Genomic DNA, 27,043 nt, shown 5'->3' with positions numbered 1-27,043 from the left:
GCTGATATTATGCCACTATTGTCTGTTTTCAATTTTTAGTAGCTATTGGTTTGGTATTTCATTTTGTTAGGTACACAATAAATTTAATAGAAATAACTTAAATAGCTGAAATGGGACTGGGTAGGGCACATCTGCCGAATGCACCCGGAACGCTGGGCTAAAGTATCCACGGACTGGATCCCACAGGATGGATCTCGGGGCAGAGGAAGACCCATACGGAGATGGCGGGACAACCTACATTCTGTGTGGAGTGGCGGGAGTGTGCATTAGACAGAGATAAGTGGCGGGAAAGAGGGGAGGCCTTTGCCCAGCAGTGGGACACACTAATAGGCTAAAAAAAAAACTTAAATAGTTTATACTCATTGTGCTAAAATTCTTTTCATTAAAATTCAACCCCTGTACCTGTTCTTTACCTTAGCGCTAAACAACACCTCAAATTAATTTTAGATTCCTGTTTATGAACGACATTTTGGCGACCTTGGTAGAAATATGCTTTCAGCATTCAATTTTATTTGAATAGTTAATTTAAGATAATATACCTAACCGTGGCTTTCCTTGTCGTAAAATTATGAGGGTTATTAAAGATAACTTTGATTTTATTGACCTCCCATTTGTCCTCCTCGGCGCATTTCGGACGGCTCTGGGATCTACAATGAATGCGCCAGTGGCGTCCTAGCGTTATGCCCCTTTGTGGGTCCCCTCTTTTTTCAGTCGCAGTCCCTAGCTGCGACCGTCTCCGACCTCGAGAACCCTATTTAGTCGCCTTTTACGACAGGCAGGGGATACCGTAGCCTTATTCTTACACCCGGGCTACAGGGCGCTTGATTTTATTGACCTAGACCTAGATCTCACACATTATTTAACTAGAGATTAACGGCGCGATTCGGGAAATGAGTTAGATATGAACTAGATACACTGTTAAAAATATTCAGGGAATTTTACATAATTTTAGGGCAACTTTCGTTGCCCTAACTTTTCTGTATTTTTACATAATTATGTAATTTTACAAGGCGTATGTAATTTTACATATCGACCTGATTTCATTATTATGTAATTTTACATTTATGTAATTTTACATAATCAAACAAATTGACGGTTATGTAAAATTACATTTATGTAATTTTACATAATCATACTGTCAGATATGTAAAAATCTCACTTATGTAATTTTACATAATCTGTAAAATCTCATTTATGTAATTTTACATATCCGTAAAATTTCACTTACGTACTTTTACATTTTTTTCGGTAATATTACAGGGTAATTGTATGTTTTGTTACAAATTTCGTATGTATAAATACATAAAGTTTGTGTATTAGTAATGATTTTTATGTATGATTACATTTTATTCAGTAATATTACCGAATTATTATGTATTTTGTTACAGATTTCATGTGTGAAATTACACCAACTTAATGTATTATTAATGTTTTTTGAGTATTTTTACTTTTTATTCGGTAACATTACACAATTATTATGTGTTTTGTTACAGATTTCGTATGTAAAAATACATTAAGTTTTTGTATTATTAATGATACTTTATGTATATTTACATTGTATTTGGTAATATCACAGAAGTAATATGTGTTTTATTACAGATTTCGTATGTGAATTTACACAAAGTACATGTATTATTAATGATTTTTTTAAGTATTTTTCCTTTTTATTCGGGAATATTACCGAATTATTATGTATTTTGTTACAGATTTCGTCTGTAAAATAACACAAACTTTATTTATTATTAATGTTTTTTTAAGTATATTTACTTTTTATTCAGTAATATTACAAAATTATTGTGTTTTATTACAGTTTGCGTATGTGATTTTACCACAAACTTTATGTATTTTTAATGATTTTTAAGTATTTTTCCATTTTATTCGGTAATATTACTGATACAATTTATGTATTTTTACATAAGAAAACTGTGATTTTAAATATGGGCAAGGTAAAATTACTTGTTGTTTGTGTATTATTACCTGTAAAATTAGGTAATATTTCATGTTATTAGGGGATATTTTTCTGTAAAATTCAATACAAATTCTGTACATTTACGGTAATTCTCCGGATTTAGTTATTAACCATTCGTTAGTTTTTTTTCTTATGTATTTTAATTAATGCAGCCTGTCTGCAGACTGCATTTATTAAAGTACATAAGAAAACAAATACCAACTTGCTAATAGCAAAATCCTGAGAATTATCGATAGCATGTAAATGTACAAAATTTGTATTGAATTCTTTAGGAAATATCGCCTAATAACATGTAAAACGAACTAATTTTATCAGTCATAATATACAAACAACAAGCAATTTACAGTTTGGAGGTTATTTAATAAAAAACAAAATTACAAAGAAATAAATTTATTGAATTTCACACACTCAAATTATAGAGCACACGCGTATATACACGTCTACGTGCATATTATTATTATTTATTCTGTGACAGAGTACAAAAAGTAGAAGACATATACGACACTATAAATTATATCTTATGTACATAAGTACTTCTTATGAATTAGTCTTATAAAAGTTTCGGTTAATAAGGCCTATGTGAATCTAATGCGTGAAACCTATACCATTTCAAGTAACGAATTGTCTGAAAATGTTTGTTACTGACATTAATTATAGTTAGTTTTTTTAGCATTAGAAAGAACTTGCAAGAAGTTAAGCGATCTTGACATGTCTTTTAATTGAAAAACGCTTTTTAAAAATCAAAAACTATTACTTATGACTTCCTTCTTTAGGATTTATTTTAATAAAAATATACCTTTGTATAAATTCTAATGTGTTTTGACAGTCCACTGGATATTCCATATTCAAGTTGCAGTAAGCCGCCATCAATAGTTGTAACGACGTAGGCAGAATCTGTTTCGCTAACAATCGTTTTTTCTACCAGCAAGTAATATAATTATATTTTCATTATCTGTGGACAAAAAACATAATGGTTAAAACAGGTAATATAATAGGCCCCCAAATTTAATACTTCCTCCTCAAATAAGATAATTTATCGTATTACGTTAAGTGGCACTACTAGTGAGTAAGGGTACAAGTCTCGGGCAGCGCAGTTTTAAAAGGGTGTAAGTTCCATGCCCCTTTTACAACTAAGCTGCGCGACACTTGTACCCTTTTTCACTAGGGCCACAGGTTTATTCAATACATTTACGTTTTAACACTGTATGTTTCATATAGATTATATTATGATTAATTATAAATTATATGAAACATACAGTGTTATGCTTCGCAAGTAAGGCATTTTATCATTGTAATAATAATTAAGTCTCACCTAAAAATACAATGTTAGGCGCAGCTATTTCGGATAGCTCTGCAACTTGAACCCTGGTTAATGGTTCCTGGAAAAGAAAAAGTTAATAAGATTAGTAAATGGAACTACTATATTTAGGATGGTACCTCATCTGGAAGAAAATGGATTATGAATTATATCTTGGGTATTGCTCTCCCTCTATGTGACGGATGATCAAAATAGCGTGGGCCTATGTTGCACCAAACCTGAGTTCCACTAGGTACAGCCAGGGTTCAGCATCAGCTCTATCTTGTCAACTTCAAGCGTCAAATTTTTAAATTGACATCATACTGCAAAATAAATGTGGTTTGAGTCAGCACATTAATGCTTAACAGTAGGTATCCAATTATAGTCTATTCTACAATACACTACATTCTACAATTACACAAAAAATATTTCATTACGAAAAGTCAAATTAATTTAGATTTACTCACCTTTTTCAATGATATTTTTTAAAGTTGGGTCCATTATTGGAACAGCTTTCTTGATTGTTTGGTCTACTGACCAAATTTTAATAACGGGCATGTTTTACTGTAAGAGAATAACACAATTTATTAGTGTTGGTGACTATTTAATTAACCTACACAATCAAGCATGTACTAATATCGTTTTAAATTTAGATGTACTTAGCTAATAAATACTTACATTTTTTTAATGGCATACGACGAAAGCGGCTGCTCCAAGATTTTGTAGATCAGGTCTGATCCACCCTGGACGTGGACAGGACACGATATCAACTGGACTTTGTAAAGGACGCCGAGGAAACCGTTACAAAAAAGGTGAACCGCGAACCCTTTCTGGAAGTACATAACGTTTTGAGGTCTAATGCAGATTTCACTAGATATTCGATGCAAGAAAGTAAAGGTATATCTAATACTTATATTTACCTGTTTTCTTGTATGCTATCTCCAATTTATTTACACGTTTACACAAGTACTACGTTCTACGCACAGCGAGTGAGCGAGCGCCATTTTGATGTGAACTCATGAACTGCGCAGCGCACAGCGCAGCTACGGGGGGGGTGCGCCTGACTAGCGATCGCGTGATCCATGTAGCTCGCGCGCCATTGGCGCGCGTTATAATATTGATCCGTGATTGGGTGTGTGCTAGTGCCGCACAAAATTCGTCCAATCCGCGAGTGCTAACGGATATGAATTCATATTTGAAGATTTATAGTTTATTTTTCGAAATTAATAATTAGGTACACAATTTTACCAATAATTGCTGACATTGGTACATATAAATAACATCGTAAGTTTTGTTGCTTCCAACTTTGATGCTGTAATTCACATTAAGGGGTTCCCTGGAGCCAATGAATGACCTATCTGAATCCCTTAGTTTTCTAATTTCTTTTTGGAGCTTATCATACGGTAAAGTTGAAAAGAATTTATGTACGAAATAGGTATCATTTGATATTTACCAATCGCTTTTCGGTGAAGAGGAAAACATGGTGAGGAAACCGGACTAATTCCAACAAGTTTCCTAGTTTCCCCTCTGGGTTAGAAGGTCAGATGGCAGTCGCTTCTGTAAAAACTAGTGCCTACGCCAATTCCCGGGATTAGTTGCCAAGCAGTTCCCAGGCTCCCATGAGCTGTGGCAAAAAGCTGGGATAGCGCGAGGAAGATTTATTATCATAGGGTAAAGTGCCCTATTACCAGCCACCTGCATTAATCGTTGAATAACTTTTATAATATGTCCAAAACTACACGGAATGTTTGTAAGTATACACGGTGTAATATGAGGAAACCGAATAGCTTTAACCACGCATTTCTGAGGTCAAAAGAAAGAAAAAATGTAAGATGAGTTTAGGTATACTTCACCAAAAAAATAATTTTTGTTGTTGTTTTGTTTTTTCAATTTCTTGAATGTACATGTACATAAAAATAAATGTTATTTGATGTTGATTGGTAAACTTTTCACTTAAAATTGATTTTTACATTTTTTTTTCGTAAAACCTACTTTTTGCAAAGCGTTACTTGTCACTTTTTGATATCTATCAAGAAGGATATTTTAGACTACGTCCCATAGCAGCAACATCACCATCAAAAAGGTCTTTTACACTGTGTAACAATAAAAACTTGTTTTTTTTTAATTAATATTATCTCTGAAACTAGGCGAATTTCAAAAAAGTTTATAGGACATTTTTGTCTCTAAATATGATCAGGAATACGCAGTTAAAATTATTCGGTTTAAAATATTTCGGTTTCCTCATGTTACACGGTGTATTTGTCCGCGATTATCTCGCGTTTAGCTGAACCGATTTTGATGTGGTTTTCAGAAAAGTGTTTGTTACATTCGGGAGAAGGTATTAGTATACATAGAGCTGAGCTGATGCTGAACCCTGGCCGTACCTAGTGGAACCAGAAAAGACAAAACTGTGGAAAAATACAATTGGACAGCGCGGCAATGCCGCTAGCCTTCTTGGCACCCTGCCCAAAGGCACAGAGCTGGAGCCAGGTTTTTATTTATAATTTTAGTTTATATTGTAGTTAGTTGTAGCTTTATGTAGTTTTTAATTACATGTAGTTAATAATTTTTTGGGATTACTAATATGTTGCATAAAATTTATTGTCATATTTTACTTTCGCATAGCAACCCTTGGCAGAATCATCATTTCGCAGAATTACTTTTTGCATAAGTTTCATAGCATACTGTTGTTTCGCACAATTTTGTAAAGCAGAATAATGCAATGGCATAATCTCAATTTGAAGAATAATACTATAATCGAATAATTGTTTTGCCGAAAATTGCGTCGCATAATATGTACTTGGCATACTGTCTTTTCGCACAATTTCCTTAGGCAGAATAATTCATTGGCATACTGTTGATGAGAATAATATTTTGATGGATAGTTAGTTTCTCGCCGAAATAGGTATCGCATACAGATATAAAATCGAATAATATTTTGCTAATTTAACCTACAGTTCTGGAAGCAGTTTCTTTTGAGGGGTGTGTAATGATCCGTATAACAATTTTTGATATATTTTCAAAATATATAACAACTTTTGATATAATTTCATGGTGTATAATCACTTAAGCGGTATAATGAACTTTTGATATAACAACAAAATAACTATTTTCATGGGATATAATGTTTAATCGATATAAAAGCTATTCGATATAACGTTTACTGGATATAATGAATATTTGTTATAAGTATTTATGGTATAATGTATTCAAATGTATAATAATAAGTTGAGGTTATAATAAAAAAAGTCGGTTCTGGCGCTTCGCCGGCCGCTACCGCGGCACGCTCGCTTCGCTCGCTCGGCTCGCGCGCTGTAGGGTCGCAGTTCTACCTAACACTCCTCCTCGCTTCGCTCGTCGTCGTACCTAACTGAGACCTGCCTTGAGTTCGAATACGTAGGTTGTTATAATAGTAGTAAATATTACAAATTATACCAGTACTACATTATGCCAACTGAGCGTTATATCGAACTTAATTATATACGCTGTTAATGTTAGATTAGAAGTTGTTATATTACAAGTTCATTATACTTGACGATAGTTAGACTCTTTAAGAATATACCATGTATTGTTATTGCAAAAGTATAAAAAAAGAAGGATAAGTAGCAGTGACAATGGTATCCTAAAGATATTTGCTGTAAAGTTGGATACTCCGTTAGCGAGACATTGGAACAGTCTACATTGTACTGGATCCTTTGCCGACTGACGGGGTATCCAACTTTATATATAATTATAATAACTCATTTTGTATTTTATTTTTAAAATTACTATGTTACTAACCATAGTTTTGATAAGTCTTAATAGATAGTGTAAATATGTAATCACTAACAATTTTATGGATATGTATGTCTGAAGTAAATAAATAAAAAAAAAATAAAAAAAAATAAAAGTGCATTATGTCCCTCAATCGTTATATCGACTAAAAATATATCAAAAGTTGTTATATGGACCGTTACGCACCCTCTTTTGAGTAGGGGTCGCAGTTCTAACCTAACCTAACCTACAGTTCTGGCAACAATTTCTTTTGTGTAGGGGTCGCAATTGTAACCTAACCTAACCTATAGTTCTGGCAGCAATTCCTTTTATGTAGGGGTCGCAGTTCTAACCTAACTTAACCTGTAGTTCTGGCAGCAATTCCTTTTGTGTAGGTTCAGTCAGCGACATGAGTATTATGCAGTAACAATTTCGGCAGAACTTTTATTCTGCTGCATAACATTCTGCGAAATTCAAGTCTACAATATGAGCAATATGCCATAAGAAATTCGGTGGAATGTAATTTATGCTACATACAATTCTGCGTATGTAAAATCGACGATAGTAGTATTCTGCTATTCAAAATTCTGCCAAATGAATGTTATGCGACATGACAGTTATGCTAATTATACAATTATGCAAAAGTATCATTCGGTTAAAAATGTTTCTGCGAAACCTGCTATGCGAAGTGTATTTCGGACAATCGATATTATGCAAGATAAAGGGAAGCCAATTTTTTGTAACATATTTGCTGTGACTTAATTTTTTAATAAAAAGAGACGTCATGATCGATTACCTTTTTTCTAATTGGGGCATTTTACCCTATCCCATATTTACTTAAAAATTAATTGGGAGGAAAACTAACTTTTTATCCCGCCAGGTGGTGGTGGCGAATTAGCGACTTTACCTCGCTTTGACATAAAAACTGTCAAACCACATACATTTTTTGTAAGTTATTCTATTCTTGTAAAATTTTCTCAAAAATGCCTATGTCTGATATGAATATTTGACATATTTATTTTTAGAGACGTCAAAGACGAACCCAAATAAATAGGTAGGTACCTACCTAGATATGTATGTAGATTTCGTATTAAGTAACTAAGTATTTCTATCTTTACATAATATGAATGAATCTATTTATCTTTAAGTAGGTATTAGTAGTAACGATGTGGTGTGAGCACAAACCGATTTTGCCTAAAATTAATTAGGTAAGTACAGTCACCTGCAATAATATGTTACTCTTCGAAGGCCGCAATAATATGTGACACGCTCGTATGGCTCTACAGATAAGGTCGTGTCAGATATTTTTGCGGCCTTTGAAGAGTAACATATTATTGCAGGTGACTGTACCTACTTACTAAGTAAGTACCTAAGTACCTTCTTAATTTCGACCGCACGGGCGGCATTCTCAGCAGGTTAAAACTTGTTCACGGAATTGTATTAGGGTATTCCACCTGTCCAGTTTCTGTTTCTTTGTCCAATGTGTGTTTTGTCTTTTGACATTTTGCTTGAGAGAGAGAGTGAGATGCCATGACATTGGACAAACATATCATTGGACACATTACCGCACCGCACCAAGGTCATTGCGACGCACCCATAAGTAAGACCTTGACAACAACCTTGACAATGTCCTTGGTGCGGTGCGGTAATGTGTTAGCACTGTTAGCAGCTTTATGGTAACATTCCATTTCTAACCGCAGCTGCACTACCGGTACTGAACGCGTCGCTGTCATTGTCAATTTCCATAGTAAAATTGACAGTAATGCAGCTGCGGTTAGAAATGGAATGTTACCATTAGGCATTAAGTAGTTTGTGTTCTATTCTATGTATGTAGGTAAAGGATAACTCACGCTCACGTTAGACCGGGCCGCATCCGGGCCGGAGCTTCCGGCGCTTAGGTACGTTTCTATGACATGACAGGCGAACACGGGATGCATTCCATAGAAAACGATGCGCCGGAAGCTCCGGCCCGGGCACGGCCCGGTCTAACGTGAGTCACCCTTAATGGGTACTCGTATGTTACCAGACGAACTCGCGGGCAAGAGCTAGGAATTCATAAATGTGAAAAAAACCGGACAAGTGCGAGTGGGACTCGCCCACCGAGGGTTCCGTACTTTTTAGTACTTATTCTCTTTATTTATTTTTCTTCTTAAGTTAGGTTAATTATAATATGAATATAAAAGTAAAATATAAAAACACTTACAAAATAATAAAAAAAAGTTATAAACACACAGTACTTATTTATTGTTATCACTCACACTTAATAATGAGAGAGTGAGATGCACTGACATTGGACAAAGAAATTGAATGCAAATTTGACAGGTGGAATACCACCCTAAGGGCCCCTTGCACCATTCCACTAACCCGGGGTTAACCGGTTAAATCTGGAGTTACCTTGGTTACCAGTACAATTTGACACTGGATTAACGGTTTAACCGGTTAACCTCGGATTAGTGGGACGGTGCAAGTGGCGCTAAGTTAGTTAAGTAGTAGTTTGGTATTTTTACTTTTATGCTGTTTAACTTGTTTGAAATAAAATAAATAGAAATGTAATGTAAAGACACACATTGAAATAGTAAATTTGCAGAAAATTAAAGAAATATTGGAAAATTTCATTGTATTGTTTTTAATTTTACTGGCATTTTTCTGAATATTACATAATAGATAAGTAAATTTACATAAAAAAAAATTCACGAAAGTAGGTAAAATCACGACACTTTTATGTAAAGTTCCCCGCGGTACGCGTGTTGTTTGCTGTTGGTGCTGTTGTTGATGTGTTGTTGTTGGTAATGTTGTTGTTGCTGTTGTAATTGTGTAGTAGTTTGTTTTCCAAAGGGAAAAAGAAATAAAGTTGTACTTTTGCTAGGACAAAAAGATCCGCTTGCGAGCACTTCATTCCTGCAGCTCGGCCTTCGGCCTCGCGTGTTTGGGAAATCGAAAAGGACGCTCCGGGCCTTCGGCCCTACGCGGAGCTCGGCCTTCGACCTTCGCTCTGCCGTGTCACGCCTAACTCCGTTAACTCGAGTTACATGAGTTACGAATAACCAGTCTAAATCGTCTTAAAAACCATTAAATATATATCTTCTATAAGAAAATTTTGAAAATCTTCATTATTTACTGAGAAAAGCATATGGCTAACTCATGTAACTTCATTTTTTTGCCGATGGCGTCAGGCACAACTCAGTTAACTTAAGTTGTATGACTGACACAACCAAAATATCAACATCGTTTCTTAAGTTACCGGAGTTAGGCATGACTGGCCGAGCGCTTGATTTATACGACAACAATATTCCTATAGTAATACGTGTCACGTCTGATCACGCGAATGTCATGTAACTTGACTTACATGACTTCGTGTGACCACTATAGTATGGAAGAGTTGATCATGCGGAAACATTTAATTCGAATAAAATGAAAACTATTCAATTATGCGAAACAAAAATTAAAGGGCCCAGTCTGTGACCATATTTCCTACATGTAGATTAGATAAAATAAAAAAATTACGACGAACCGTCAACGATAACAGCATTTGAATCTTTAAAACTTTAAACGTAATTATCTCGAAACTCGACTTTTAAAGTTACATGAGATGCGCGTGACACGGCAGCGCTGGGTTTCGAAGCTCAGCGCCGCGTTAAAAACTGCCAGGGTCCCTCTATGACATTTGGTCGAGCACCACCTAGGTCTGACCGTTTGGCCGGCCCGTCCAACATTTTTCTGACCGGAAGCGGTAGACCAAAAGTCGGAATTTTCTGGAGATCACGAGACCGCCCTCTATATGAAACTGTCAAAGTCTAACACACCACGAACCTCCTTCTGGGAGAACAATTGTGTCATCAGTCAGTCGTATTGCAGCTTTATATAATATAGAAAAATACGTAGATAATAAAATTATTTTTGTCCCTGACATTCCATGTAATTTTACAGATTTTATGTAAAAGTCCATTGTCTTAGTGATTACTATACAATACATATTGAATATGTAAAAAAAAACATATTCACGGCCTCCTTAGCCTATTAGTTGATAGTGACCCTGCCTATAAAGCAGGACGTCCCGGGTTTGCATCCTGGTCAGAGCATTTATTTGTGTGTCTATTATCACGTAATATATTTGTTCATCAGGAGTTATGGATGTTGCCTATGTATTCAAGAATGTATCGATTATACATTTATACCTAAAGTGCCCACAACACAATCCTTATTGAGCTTACTGTGGGACTAGGTTAATTTGTGTAAAATTGTCCTATATATTATTTATTTATTTTACCAGTAAATTTACAGAAAATATGTAGGTATACCATTAAGAAGATATTGGTAAATTTCATTATATTGTTTGTAATATTACTGACATGTTTCGGAATATTACATAAGACTTAAGTAAATTTACATAAAAATGTATTTTTCAAAAGAAATAATAAATTTGCGAGATTTTTATGTAAAATACCCGTTCCAATTGTTAAAAATCAAGTGTAGTATTACAGATATTTATGTAAACGGGCATTTCTTAGTGACTATTACATATGTATCGTGTAAAAAGACCCATTTGAACAGGAAGTTTACAGAAAATTTATAAAATTAAAAAAATGTTGGGAAATTTCATTATGTTTTTTGTAATTTTTCTGATATTTTTCGGAATATTACATAAGAAGTAAGTAAATTGTAATAAAAATGTGTTTCTCAATAAAAAATGGTAAAATTACGAGATTTTTATGTCAAATTCCCGATTTAATTGTTAAAAACACATTAAAAAAGTATTTGTCCCAAAAGTTCCATGTAATTTTACAGATTTTATGTAAACGTTCATCTCTTAGTAATTATTACATATTTATTATGTAAAAATACCATTTAAACAGTAATTTCTACAGAATATATATGTAAAATGAAGAAATGTTGGGAAACTTCATAATGTTTTTTGTGATTTTAATGACATTTTTTGGAATTTTACATAAGACGTGAGTAACTTTACACAAAAATGTAATTTTCACAAAATTAGGTAAAATTATGAGATTTTTATGTAAAATACCCATTTTAATTGATATAAACACATAAAAAAATGTATTTGTCCCAAACATTCCATGTAATTTTACAGATTTTATGTAAACTTCTATCTCTTAGTGATTATTATATATTTATTATGTAAAGCGACACATTTAAACAGTAAATTTACAGAAAATATGTAAAATTAAAGAATTTTTTGGAAATTTTATATTATTGTTTGTAATTTTCCTGACATTATTCCGAATATTACATTACACGTAAGTAAATTTACACAAATATGTAATTTGAAAAAAAATTTGTAAAATTACGAGATGTTTATGTAAAATTCTCTTTTTAATTGTTAAAAACACATAAAAAAAAGTATTTGTCCCAAACATTCCATGTAATTTTACAGATGTTATGTAAACTTCCATCTCTTAGTGATTATTACATATATGTTATGTAAAAAGACCATTTAAACAGTAAATTGAACAGAATATATGTAAAATTAAAGAAATGTTGGGAAATTTCATAATGTTTTTTTGTAATTTTACTGATATCTTACGGAATATTACATAAGACGTAAGTCAATTTACATAAAAATGTATTTTTCACGAAAATAGGTAATATTGCGAGATTTCTAAGTAAAATTCCCTCTTCAATCGTAAAAAATACATACCAAAATGTATTTATCCCGAACATTCCATGTAATTTTACAGATTTTATGTAAATATTCATGGCTTAGTGATTATTACATAAATTTTATGTAAAACTACATAAAAATTATTGATTTTACCGAAAAAATGAAAAATTTACGAGAATTACGTAAAATGTCATATTTTTCCGTAAATTTCCCAGATTTTTCGGGAATTTTACAGGATTATGTAATTTTTTTGCATGTAAAATTACATAATTTTTAACAGTGTACGATATAGTAAAGATATGTGACGTTCCACAGGTAAAGGTACCTTATGGCGGTTGGCGCTTACGCTATTATTAACGCCGCTTCAATATTATTGCAGCGCTATACGACGTAGACGTATATCGTGTGTGGACGAGGGATCCTCTCCCGCATAGGGCTATACAGCCACGAACGCAAGTGTCGTTACCGGGATGCTGCTTAAAACATCTGACACAGATGAAAAGGCCTATTATTATACGACGTAAGCGCCGGCCACCATAAGGTACCTTTTTCCATAGAACGTCACATATCTTCACTATTTCATATCTAGTGAATATCTAATTCATTTCCCGAATCGCGGCGCCAGCCGCCATAGGGTACCTTTTGCAGTGGAACGTCACATATCTTTACTATTTTATATCTAGTGAGTCTCTAATTCATTTCCCGAATCGAGCCGTATGTCATGTAAAGCAAAGTATCCTCATTTTTTTTTGTTATTGCTAAGGATTTAGTAAGCCAGATTATTAAGCAAAGAGAAAAACGACTAGTAGAATTAATTTTTCACCACACCAGCTCGGAAAGACTTACTTTGCACTTCAAAAACTGATAGCAAAGTTGCATTTTATTCACATGTGAGGCAAAGTAATCTAATGCAAATTTTGAGTTGTTTTCTTATGTTTGCTGGTAGAATTGACTTTTGAATGATGATTTTGGATGAAAAATATTTAATAACATTCATTTGGATTTGATTTGTTTTTGTTTGATATTTTACATTTAATATTTGCGTCGGGTTGGTGTGGTGAAAAATTTTGTGTTTCACTCGGGGGCAAATTTTGTTTAACCCTCGTGCTTTGAAACCCTCGCAACGCTCAAGATTCCATTTTTCGAACCACTCGCTACGCTCATGGTTCAATTTTGGGATCTTTCGCTTGCTCGGGTATCAATATTAGCAGGAGCGGTTAAACAACAACTTTGCCCCCTTGTAAAACAAATAACTATTATTACATTATTGCTGATAAAATTCTTTTCCGTGACGTGACTGAGACAGCGATGTAAACATTGCGATAAAGAAAAATAAAAACTGGCCAAGTCCGTGTCAAACCATACATGAAGAAAGCTTCCATGTCTAAAAAATAAACCATGTGATGCGAAACAAGCAACATGTAAAAAAACTGGTCAAGTGCGAGTCGGACTCGCGTTTCAAGGGTTCCGAACATCACACAATTTTCAAAATTTTTTTTGTACGTGAAACGTGACGTGAATGAAACGTCTCGAAAAGTGTGCAAATGCGTAGAGCTGAAAACTCAAGCGTCCGACGGGTCGCGCTTCCTACAACTTCCGAAAGTGTTTTAAAAGCGAAGGCCGAAGAGAGATAATACCTACAGGGTGGCCAAAAAATAAGTGTATTCCCGTAGCCAGGGAGGTTTTGGGATTATACTGAGCAACTTTTAGTATGGGACCAACCCCGAAATCGCGAAAAATGAAGTATCCTCCCATAGAAAACGGACCAGCCAAAATGTATGAAACAGCCAAATTTTTCTTCGCGATTTCAGGTTTGCACGTTGGCAACGGGAATACACTTAGTTTATTTTTTAGCCACCCTGTATACCTAGTGCTTTTTAAAACACGTAACAATAGTAACCTAATCAATCAGTACAGTCAGCAGCAGAAGTTGCTAAGCGGGCGAGTGGTTTAAAATGATCTGGACGCGACTTTATAGTTAAGACAATAAGAGTATGTCAAGGTAATTTTGAATACCTCGCCCGCTTAGCAACTTCTGCTGTTTACTGTACTACAAGTACCATTGCGGCTATGTGCCAGATACAGCCTAGTCGCATTTTTTGTCTTCAGTCCGACTCACGCTTGAAGCTAAAGGCACGCCTCTTTGGGACGCTTCGGGCCTTCGGCCTTATGCGGATATCGGCCCAGGGCCTTCGCAATAGCTGTCTACATCACGTTTCACTTAAACCATTGCGGCTGTGTCCCTAAAATACGTTAACCGCATTTTTGTTCTTAAATCTGACTCACGCTTGACTCTAGATTTCTGATAGGTTTTCCTGTCATTTTTAGGTAAAGGACTATTATGTGTATTTTTTTCAGAATTTTAGACCCAGTAGTTTCGGAGATAGAGGGGGGGGGAATGGTCATTTTTTGTCTATTTTCTTGAATAACTTCTAAACTTTTTATCGTAAATTTATAAGAAAAATATATTTGAGATTCTCAAAATGAGCTCTTTCGTTTGATATGTAACACGATATAGTTTTCAAAACTTTGTTTTTTAATTTTATCGTTTACCCCCCAAAAGTAGCCCCTATGTTTAAAATTCATTTGTTGGCGTTACATATCCGTCTTTGGGTCACAGACTTACATATGTGTACCAAATTTCAACTTAATTGGTCCGGTAGTTTCGGAGCAAATTGGCTGTGACAGACGGACAGACGGACAGACAGACGCACGAGTGATCCTATAAGGGTTCCGTTTTTTCCTTTTGAGGTACGGAACCCTAAAAACAAGCCAAGGAAGTAAACTCGCAGCATTTCTTCGGTCTTTGTGTTGTATAGAAAAAAAAACTCATTATTTGGCTCAATCAATCATATTTAAAATAAATTTAGTTGGGTAAGTAATAAAAGTAGTAGTAGTTTGAAAATAGAATGTTGTGCCACAATGTATAAAGTATCCTAAAATTTTATTTTATAAATTTCAACTTCTTAACTTGGTTGCGGGGCACAAAATATTTATACCCATGTTCCGAATTTCATTAAAATATACTTTAAACTGTCAAGTAATACTGTGACATACGGACGAACAGACTAACATTTCGAAACTATAACGGGTCCGTTTCACTATTAAACGGTAATTAATCCGTCTGGCCGAGCTATGTCATTGTCATGTAAAGTCAAATTGGTTCATAAAAAATGGGTGTATTTTGTCATCTCATAATTTTTATATAGGAGTATACATGGTTTTCATTTATTTGATGTTAAATATATTTGGTAAATATCAAGATTCAATTTTGTGGCAAGCTTTACCAAGGCCTTTAGCAAAGATAAATAATTTAAAGCAGGAATCGAAACATCTTCTTTAGCAATTTACTGTGAAAATGATGAAACTTTCATTGTTAAGGTAGACTTAGCAAAGGGCACTCAGTTTTAGTTTCAATGAGATGTTGGAAACTTACGCGGCAGCTAGTGCATATAATAAGTTAATGGTAACTTTAGTACCTAATTCCGGTATTTTAAATTACTATTAAATATAGCGGCCCGTTTCTCAAAAGCTTGTAACTTTGTACTATTACAAGCGGATGTCACTTTTTGACAGCTTTTGTTAGAAAGGTATTTCCACTTGTATTCCAAGTTACAAGCTTTTGTAAAACGGGCTCCAGGAAGTGCCCAGTCTCCCAAAAACAAAAAAAATAAAAAAGCAAATTTACGTACGTAGAGGAAGTTACATTTTGCAAAATATACGGGTGCTCTAGCATAGCTACTTCCTCGTACGTGCTCCCGAGATCCAAGAAGAACGTTATTTATTGTCCTGCATTACGTCCAGCTGACAATAAATTACAACACCAAAAGATAGAATACCTAAATATTTCACGAAATATGTTGTCTCAAGCCTGGTAGGTATTAACTTGATCTCACGGTACATCAAATTTTATATAGCAGACAGTTAAGTTTCGTAAGCGTCGTGAAAAACAAACAAAAGTAGATTTGTTGATATTGTCAATGTCGTTTACTTAATTAGATACGAGTATTGTAATAAACATTGTATATGACCCCTGAGAGGATCGTGAGGTGATTGATTAAGATAGTAAGTAACCTTGATTGGATAATACATTAAGGTTGTTATCTTCATCTTTTTAACATTGATTAGTAGAGCCTGATGGCAGAGTCCAATTACGGGGATGTCAATTTTTTTGGTGAAATATAGAGTACGAATTGGTATTGGATGTGTATTTTTTGTTGGTATTATTCGTGTAGCTACGTTATTTCTATATATTAGGACATGCCGACCCGTAGGAAAGTCACGTACTTATTGACCGAGATATAATTTAAAATAATATTACTGAAGGTGCCCGCCAAAAGACGTTGTTAATGATAAGTTTATGGGTCATTGAGAAAGTAAGAAGATGGATAACTTAGCTATTTTTTAACCTTCAAGCTAATAATACCTATGTTACCTACAACATTTTAAAAGGCTATAAATGAAGTGATATGGCACAGAGGTTTAGGTTTCACGTTCATTTTCGCTTCATTACTGCACTAATATGGGCCTCGAATGTATCGTGAACCGAGTTCTAGGTCGTTAAACGACCGCTATACTCGCCTGGGGACCTCTCGCTGTACCTATATGATAAGCACTGGAACGGAATAAACGTTACTACTGCCTACAATATTTGAATATTTGGTTCATGACCGGTTGTTTAGGCACTAAATTGAGTTTAATTTATAACCTCTCAATATCAAATTACGAGATAGAGTGAATATTCAGATTTTTAATCCTAATCAACTGTTTCAGAATAGAGCATTTGAAGATAATAATAAAATGCTAAATTTATAGCCCGATATAAATCCATGGCTTGCGCCCAATTCAGATTCCATGAACTTTCATTATAATGTGTAGTTACCTTGCCGCCTATTTCATCTGTCTAATCGGTTTGCCAGACATTGCTTAAAAGCAAAGGAAAATAAAAATGAGTATAAGCATGACTTAAATATTAATGTTAACATCGACTCCGTAGCTCAGCTTCATCTTAACTAGAGGCATGCAGCACTTAATATAATGTTAATGGAAGTTCCTGAAATTTGTACATAGGTACTCTCGTTATGCGATTGGAACAATATACTTGTAGTTACGAAGGTTTCGAACTTTCCGAGCACCTTAATAGCGGTTAACATCCCTGTCCGTTCAATTATAAAGTTATATTAGCTGGATTATCCTTTGTTTCTTGCTACCTATTTGTTAAAGCTTAAGCGATCTTAAAATTATAGTTAAATACTGTGGATTTGGATAAGATGTAGGTATTTAAATAAGTGTAGGCAGTAGGTAGGTACATATTAGGCTTAGGTTCCAGCAAAATGCGATCAGAACCATTAGATAAATGAAGGCGCAGTTTTTACCAACGCTCACTTAGGGAGCCTGGTGTTCGCTCCAATACTCTTGGCGCCGGCACTAATTATTACGTGTGCGACTGCCACCTGACCTTCCAACTTGACGGAGGAATGATGCCTCATTAGAACTTGTCCGATTTCCTCACTAAGTTTTTCTCCACCGACCAAGTGCTGTTTCCGTACATAATATTACGTCTTAAAAAACGTGTTGGTTTGAGCCACAGTTCGAACTCGCAACCTCCGTCCGAACCTTACCGCTAAATCACTAAAGCTAAGCGTTATTTTTAAATTAATTACATATAAATAAATAAATACGTCAGTTAATTAATAACGATACGGTCTTCGAATTAATGTAATCTAAGGCTCAACACTTGGCATGAATTCCAGCAAACAGTGTTCTTATTCGTTTTTTTCTCATTCTGTAAGCCGATTGATAGAGAGACTCATCCACTGATAATTATCGCGCAGCAAACATTAAGCGAAGATTAATATTTCTCTCATTCTAATAATGGCAAATTATTTCGGAGCTAGAGCATATTTACCCAGTTGTGCACTTGACAGATGAAGACAAATACTCGTCTCCCCATTTACATAAATGTGATTGTTATGCTCAAAATAAATGAAACATTTATATTTGGTCCAATTTAGTCTGTCAGACAGTCTAAATATAAATGTTTCATTTGTACTACATTCAAAATCAATACCAGACCACTCCACAGCGAGCGACTTATTTTATTGTTGAATGTAACTAGTACTACAAACATGGCCTAATGATAATAGACTTCGATAAATAGTAAGAGTACGGGAATAATTAATAGCGCATCCATCAACACTTTTAATAAATAAACTCTAAATACGAAAAAGAAGCTAAGTCGAAAAAATAAAGGTAGTCCAACAAAAGAAGAGTAAAAATAATTAAGGGCACCATTGAGCGCCGCGCATTTTGACATATACCTATATGTTTTTGTGTATATTCAAGTAATTGATTTGAGTCAATCTGTCCTCGCTAGAAATACTGGCGGCCGTCTGCTCTTTGTTTCAGTAAGAGCTGTATTGGTAGCGGATTGCGGTGTCTGTTTAGTAGTCTCTGAACTTTGATGATGCCAAATATAAAATATTCCAGTTCATGAAAATTCGTTGTCTGACAGTAATAAATTATAATAAAAAAACTATTAAGCATAGATAGAATCGGCCAAGTTAACTCTGTATGGCATTTTGCAATGACGTTTGTGATGACACTCCCACACTTTGTTCTGCTCAAGTCGTCACAAATATTTGTTTTTAATCGATCGAATTTCATATTAGACTTATATAGAACCATAGGGTATATTAATTTTTGGCCCGAAAATGAATGAAATAGTATCCTTTTCCGTAATAGCCTATATATAAGATGTTAGTCAATAAGAAGATTGGTAAGTACCCCCATTAAGTCTGGCTGCAGTTCGAGAACCCAGCGGGCTGGAACGACAGAGCTCGCCGCCGCCTTTGGAAAGATTTATACCACTGCATAATCACTATGCAAACAGCCCTCGGGTCTTATTAAAATCTGCTGACTCTTAGGCAAATCTGTTATTTGAGAAATTTATTAAGATCAGAAGCGGCAAATATTCACGTGACAACAACGCGCTATTTACATATGTGACAACCTTAACAGTTACAATAAAATCATCAATTAAAATCATTTGTCTTCTACATCGTATTATTAAGGTAGGGAAATTTGCTAACGGTAAGTCATTTGTGAGTTCTCAGTGACATTATGATTGATTGTCATTGATGAATGATTATAGGTTATTTTTCATTTCTTCCTTGTTAAATGATGGGGACATCCATTAACTACGTGAGAGGTTGTGAGGATTTTTTGACGTAATTAATGGACGCCCCATTTTCTGGTATGCTTAAGAAACAACGGCTTAACAAGAACCGATTAGATGAATAATCGACTGTTCATATTAGAGTTTCTTGGTAGTATAATTTCGTAGGAATAGTTCAGGTAGGTAGATCATTAAGATTTTTTGTAGATTCTCGTAAGTACCTAAAACCAATGTATTTCGTGAATCCGAAGTTAAATCACATTCGTGGCTTCTAATGTTCTAACATGATTAATTCGCAGCTAAAGTAACTTTTATTTTACCAGTTAAAAACGAATAAGTAAAAGTATTAATTGTTTGGTTTTCTTCATTACGAGACTGGCATAATTTACTTACAACTTAACTTGAAGTTGCGATCCAGAACTTTCGATCAAAGTAGACACAATTCAAAAGTTGAAACAAAGCTTTTAAGAAATTTAATGGAAAGCTGGCATCCGAATAATGAATACCATTGCTTGTGATCTGCTGCAGTGTTTGCTGCCTAGCTCCTAGGGTTTACTCCAATTAAGACGAAACAGGAGCTGAGTTTTAAATATTTTAGGTAAATATACCCGTCTCGCTAACGGAAGCGGCACCTAAAAGTAGTGCGATAAGGACAAGGCGAAAAATCCTGCGTAAAAATCTCAAAAATCGAGGTTTCGTACGTGTCTTTCCTCCTCCAAAACTTAACCAATCGTAACCAAATTTGGAAATCTAAATGAGTATGAAATTATCTGTGTCGGACCGTTTTGCTTTTTTGGCTAATTGATATCAGTTTTGAATGCCACGCCTCTCATTGCGGCATAGTCAATTAGGCCATTTTGGCCATTTTTGAAGGGCTCTAGCGCCTTAAAAAACAAAAATATCAAAAAAAGCAAAGCGGTCCGACACAGATATTGACAATATTAATCTGTGTTGAAAAAATTATTGCTCTAGCTTCAAAAACCACGGAGGAAAACGAGGAGTACGTTTGTATGGAGAAATGACCACTCCTGTTGGCTCTTAAGACCATAAGGAAGTGTTAGATTAATTATTCATGACTGTGCAGATTGGACTCCGGCCTCAGTTCACCGCTTCCCTGAGCACGAATCTATCGGCTCGATTCGGGAAATGAATTAGAGACTCACTAGATATGAAATAGTAAAGATATGTGACGTTCCACTGAAAAAGGTACCTTACGGCGGCTGGCGCCGCGATTCGGGAAATTAATTAGAGTTTCACTACATATGAAATAGTGAAGATATGTGACGTTCCATGGAAAAAAGTACATTATGGCGGCCGGCGCTTACGTCGCATAGCGCCGCAATAATATTGGAGCGACGTTAATAATAGCGTAAGCGCCAACCGCCATAAGGTACCTTTATCCGTGGTACGTCACATATCTTTACTATATCGTATCTAGTTAATTTCTAATTCATTTCCCGAATAGTGCCGTATATCCATGTATCACTTTGGCATCAGAAACACTAAATACCCTTATGAAAAGGTGCCCTTAACAACAACACCCAAAAATAGAACATCACGTTTACTTTATAAAATTCGAAAACTTTGGAAAATTCGATTATGGTAATGTCCTAATAAACAAAATTACTTTGTTGAGGTTCAAATACATGTTTGATATAATATAAGTACCTACAATATTTAGGCTATTGTTAAGCCATTCGCCAGTAACTTAATTTATAACTTTGTGTAACGAAAATTCGTCATACATTTATATGAATAGAATAGAATAGAATAGAAATACATTTATTTATGACAAACAAACACAGATGACAAAAACATGTTGACAAATATACAATGTATAAGATTTAGTGTAGTAGTATATGAGAGAGCTTACCGTGGGGCTTAGTCAATTTGTGCAAGAAATGTCCTATAATGTTATTTATTTATTTATATGAGTCATTTTTTGAGAAAATAGTGGATGAATTAGAAACTATAAGTTTGATTAGGACTGCTCCATTTAAAATAATTCTTTACATAACATTTAACGAAATTAGTGACCTCTCGATGTGATAAGAAATCAGCGGCATTTTTCGACCCGTAAACTAGGTACTATCTAAAACATAACTACAGTAAGTACTTTTAGTGAAAATGAATTGAATTCATATTGTAGATTAGTTATGTAGATTTTATTTTTCGGACTCACGCCAATAATGTTAATCGTTAACACATTTCAAAATATATTTATAGTTTCTCAAATCGTAATGTTGTTCCAGATTACATTACGACGATATAACATATAACTCAAGTCCCACACATACTTCTCATCACAACTCCGAGAGGATTTCATTGCGTTTATTCCAATTATTGCCTACTATGTACATAATTAGGTATAATTGATGCATATCTTTCAGCTAACAATGTAGGCAATCCATACATTAAAAAGAAAGTAGTATATTATTATTTTTTTGCTGCAAAAAATTGGTTTGCCAGACTAAAGCACCTACCTAAAACTATTTTGTCTTTTTTATCCTAGTGTTTAGGCATCCTAGTGTTATACACCAAACAGGAAAGAGAAAAGTTGATTTATTCTCCTGTTACTGTAAATTGGTTAGCCAGACAAAAGTATATACATTAGGTACAGCTTTAATATTTTAGAGAATTCATCGAAATGAGTTAAAAAAACCGGGCAAGTGCGAGTCGGACTCGCGCACGAAGGGTTCCGTACCATAATGCAAAAAAAAAAAGCAAAAAAAAAAAACGGTCACCCATCCAACTACTGACCACTCCCGACGTTGCTTAACTTTGGTCAAAAATTACGTTTGTTGTATGGGGGCCCATTTAAATCTTTATTTTATTCTGTTTTTAGTATTTGTTATACGATCGGCAACAGAAATACATAATCTGTGAAAATTTCAACTGTCTAGCTATCACGGTTCGTGAGATACAGCCTGGTGACAGACGGACGGACGGACGGACGGACGGACGGACGGACGGACAGCGAAGTCTTAGTAAGAGGGTCTCGTTTTACCCTTTGGGTACGGAACCCTAAAAACATTCCTCCCTGAAGTATTTACTTGGGTACTTGTTGAACCTCGTGAAATCTTATACCCCCAAGCGAGCAATTCTTGTATATATATATAATTCCGGGATCTCGGAAACGGTCTTGAGATTTTATATGTTTTCCGAGCACGGCTCGGTATACCAGATATTTTTACATATACGATAACATATTGAGAATTGAAATACAGTTACTGGGAGTACAGCAGGATTTCTGTGTCAATATTTGTTCAAGCACGTTTTTCGCATTCTGCTCCATTAACATATTAAGTAAGAGTGCCATTTACGAGCATTCGTCAGTACACCTAGTTATTTTATTTTAATATAAATTTCAGCAGGTAAGTCTGAATTACTTATCCATTTGATATGAATAATTTATTTTGCGTCTTATTAAACATTAATACAATGTGACGCAAAATAAATTACATCAGCAAAAGCATTATACATTTAATAAGTATTATTTTACTGCAAATTTGTAATCACAATGCCATGCGTTAATTATTTGTTACAAAAAAATGGTCATGATGACAGGCGAAAAAAGCGCAACCATCTCAGGATCCTAGGCTCGCAGGTTGAGTAAAAGATTAGAACGGTCCGTATCCGGGCCGAGGTATCCGACACTTCGTTTCTATGAAAAGCCTCACGTCACCGGCCAAACCGGCCAAGTGCGAGTCAGACTCGCGCACGAAGGGTTCCGTACCATTACGCAAAAAACGAGAAAAACAAATCACGTTTGTTGTATGGGAGCCCGGAACCCCACTTAATTTATTTTATTTTGGTTTTGGTATTTGTTGTTATATTAGCAGCAACAGATATAGGTACATCATCTGTGAAAATTTCAACTGTCTAGCTATCACGGTTCTTGACTTACAGCCTGGTGACAGACAGACAGACGGACGGACGGACGGACAGACGGACGGACAGATGGACGGACAGACGGACAGACGGACAGCGGAGTCTTAGTAATGGGGTCTCGTTTTTACCCTTTGGGTACGGAACCCTAAAACCGATTATTTTACGATTTTATCAGTTCAGCCGGCCTAGCCAAGGTTACAATCGCTATCGCTTCGACAACGAAAAGCATTATGTCTCTCTATCACTCTTCCATATTAGCGCGACCGTGACAGTTGCGTTTCGATCGCTACGGAGCGTAAGCGATTGGCATTTTGGCTACGCGGCCAGTTCACCGCTCAAGTAAGTACGCTAGGTACTTGTTTCTCAAATGCCTGAAATTACATTTTGATGTTATCATGGAAGTAAGAGGTTCCATAAGAATGAAATAAATATAGTCAATATCGTTGAGAAACGTATTATATCGTAAGGCGACAGTATAATAAGCAATCATAGATTAGTATAAAATGTTAATACTGTAACAAGCAGTAACTATAAATACGAAGGCCGATAAATTCAGCAGTAGGTATACCTACTCTTAATATGTATGTATGTTTTTGTTTTCGAAAAGTTAATATCTACCGTAAATGTCAGGTTAAGACAAGTATCTTTATTTTCATAGGAGTAGGTATTCAATTAAAACACTCACGGACAAAAGAGGAACACAAAAAAGTTTAGTTACTTATTTAAAAATAACTTTAGGTGCTGTAATCCAGTAGGTACCTAAGAAAACCTTTTTTGCGTGCCTCTAAATATGTCCATGAGTATATATATTTGGTATATACAGGGTGCAATCTTTTACGTGATGCAAAAATAGTGTACCTATCTAGTTCCGCTCATGCTGGAGAATATAATGCATTTGTTCAATTGTTTAAATTAGTCTTATTTAAAACTTCATATTTTTCTAACAAATAATTTAATCACAAACTCAAAGTATGGACACCCTACATTCTATGACAATGACACTTCACGAGTTTTATCAATTATCTTATCACTGTTATTGATGATTGATAAGTTCCGTACCTAATTACCGATTCGAAGAAAGCCTTATCAATTTGAATAATTTTCTCTTAAGAAATCTTGGAGGGACTAGCGTTACCCAGTTTCCGCTGGGGACAGCGACATCTAGCGTTTAACAAACAAATCTGTCACCTAAATGGATTCACGTAGAGAAATACATTTTTTTACGTAAATCAGTTTTTCAGCGTCAAAATTTCACATCATGGGACCATCGGTCGTTCTCGATTACACACAAAAGTTACCGATAATGCCTGATTGCATTACACGGCCAAGTTATCAACATTTGCGAGTGGCTCTACATTACCGTGTGGTGATTGTACTTCTACATAAAGACTGTTAATAATAAACGAAGTAAGTAGACAAAATTTATTTACAAAATGAAAACTAGTTTACTTCAAACGTATTTTAATAACTGTTCAAAATGTCCACCACCTTCCTGCTGGCATAACTCCGCACGCCGTCTTAAATTGTCTCTAAGTTTGCGAAGTACATACTCCTTGGCTCTCACAACATCAAACGCCTGTATAATTTTTTGGCGAAGCTCTGCGACAGTATGCGATTCTCGCTCGTAAACTTGCCTTTTAATCTCACCCCATAAAAAGAAGTCTAGTGGGGTGAGATCAGGGCTACGAGGTGGCCAAACGATGGGGCCATTGCGTCCAATCCATCGGTCGAGGAACTCCTGATTTAAGTAGTTTCGAACCCGTAGTGAAAAGTGTGCAGGAGCTCCGTCTTGCTGAAAGTGTAAGTTCTCTAGATTTTCATCAGGAACTCCCATCAATAATCTTGGTAAAACGTTTCTTAGCAGATCCTCGTATTTAGGCCCATTTAGTGTACCTTCAATAAAATGCGGCCCTATTACGCAGTTATTTAAAATGCCTGTATGGAGTATTGCAGTCACCGGTGGGATGGCTCAGCTAAATACCAACTCGCCGCTTTGGACTCAGTGGAGCGCAGAGCCAGGAGGATGATTGGCGACAAGAAGCAAACGGCTAAGCTTCAGTCTTTGGCCCATCGGCGGAAAGTCGCCAGCCTGTCGGTATTCTACAGGTTGCACTTCGGGGAGTGTGCCCAAGAGCTACACGAGCTTATTCCACCGTCCCCATTCTACCATCGGACTTTTAGACGCACGGCCGGTTTCCATCCTTACTTGGTAGATATTCCACCAATTCGCACGAAGCGCTTTGCTTCTACTTTCCTTATGCGCACTGCCAAGGAATGGAATTCCTTGCCGGCGTCTATATTTCCGTGTTCTTATACCCGGCAACCTTCAAATCAAGAGTGAACAGGCACCTTCTGGGCGAGCTCGCTCCATCGTAGGCCACGTCTACGCCTCGGCTAGTCTGTGGCCATGAGTAAGCCCATTCATAATAAAAAAAAAAATAAAAAAAAAAATGCCTGCCCACACATTAAGCGAAAAGCGAGTTTGGAATGCATCTCTGCGTGTGACATGCGGGTTTACATCACTCCACCACTGTTCATTGTGGACGTTGAACAATCCTATTCTTGTAAAGGTCGCTTCATCTGACCACAAGATGTTGAGATGTAAGTGACCTAGTAGCCATTGGCAAAACTGTGTCCTTTTGCCGTAATCCGCGAGAACAATATCCTGTACACGCTGAAAGTGGAAGGGATATTTCCCTTGGGCATTCAACAGTTTCCAAATAAAAAAATGGGATGTTCCAAATCGAGCCGCGGCTTGCCTTGTGCTGGCTTGTAGGTGGCGATGAAAGTACTCCAGTACTCGAGTACGGAACGGTTCCGCGTACCGTGCTCGTCGTCCTCTACCTCGGGCATGTTCTGGGACCGTAAACTGGCCATAAGTCCTTAAATTATGGACAGTACTGTTTATAAGACGACGTGTCGGGATTGGAAGTTCCGGATATTTTTCCTGGAACAATATCTGAGTTTGCCCCGTACTATGGGTCGTAAAATAAAACGACACCATATCCGAACGCTCAATATGCGTAAAAGGATAGGGAGGAGGCATTTTTAAAACTGGGTATTTTTTTTGAGTTTGATGATTATTTTGACAAGTCATGTCACGTCGACAGTTGTCGAAATTACTTGTTTTAAATTATTATGGTACCTATAACTCTAGAGTATTTACTGTAAAACTGATACTAAACTTTTTGTTCATTTGTAAAGAAGTAGGATGACCATTCATATGGAAAAAAAGAGGATCTCTTGCAACTGAAATTACAACTGAATAAAGCAAGTTAGCAATCGAGACTTTTGTAAGACCTCTTAGTTGTGGGAAGAAGTATATGAAACACTAAT

At 35.5% G+C, this 27,043-nt stretch overlaps 1 protein-coding gene and 1 long non-coding RNA gene across 3 annotated transcripts in view; both read right to left on the bottom strand.

The window, feature by feature from the left end:
• The window catches only part of LOC134663726 (trissin receptor), a 52,531-nt gene that overhangs the window by 4,271 nt on the left and 21,217 nt on the right, over positions 1–27,043 (bottom strand). The window lies entirely within an intron of this gene.
• On the bottom strand, positions 2,344–4,312 carry LOC134663727 (uncharacterized). Of its 2 annotated transcripts, XR_010098171.1 has the most exons (5): positions 4,187–4,312; positions 3,945–4,096; positions 3,734–3,830; positions 3,282–3,589; positions 2,344–2,921 (listed from the first exon to the last, which is right to left on the bottom strand). It is a non-coding gene; the product is annotated as an uncharacterized LOC134663727 (long non-coding RNA). The 2 variants fall into 2 exon arrangements; XR_010098170.1 differs by having other exon boundaries at positions 3,282–3,830.

This window comes from Cydia fagiglandana, chromosome 4, assembly GCF_963556715.1.
Source record: "Cydia fagiglandana chromosome 4, ilCydFagi1.1, whole genome shotgun sequence".
NCBI classification, from domain to species: domain Eukaryota; kingdom Metazoa; phylum Arthropoda; class Insecta; order Lepidoptera; family Tortricidae; genus Cydia; species Cydia fagiglandana.
The sequence above is the reverse complement of the archived record's forward strand: the minus strand, read 5'-3'. Positions and strand labels throughout refer to the sequence as shown.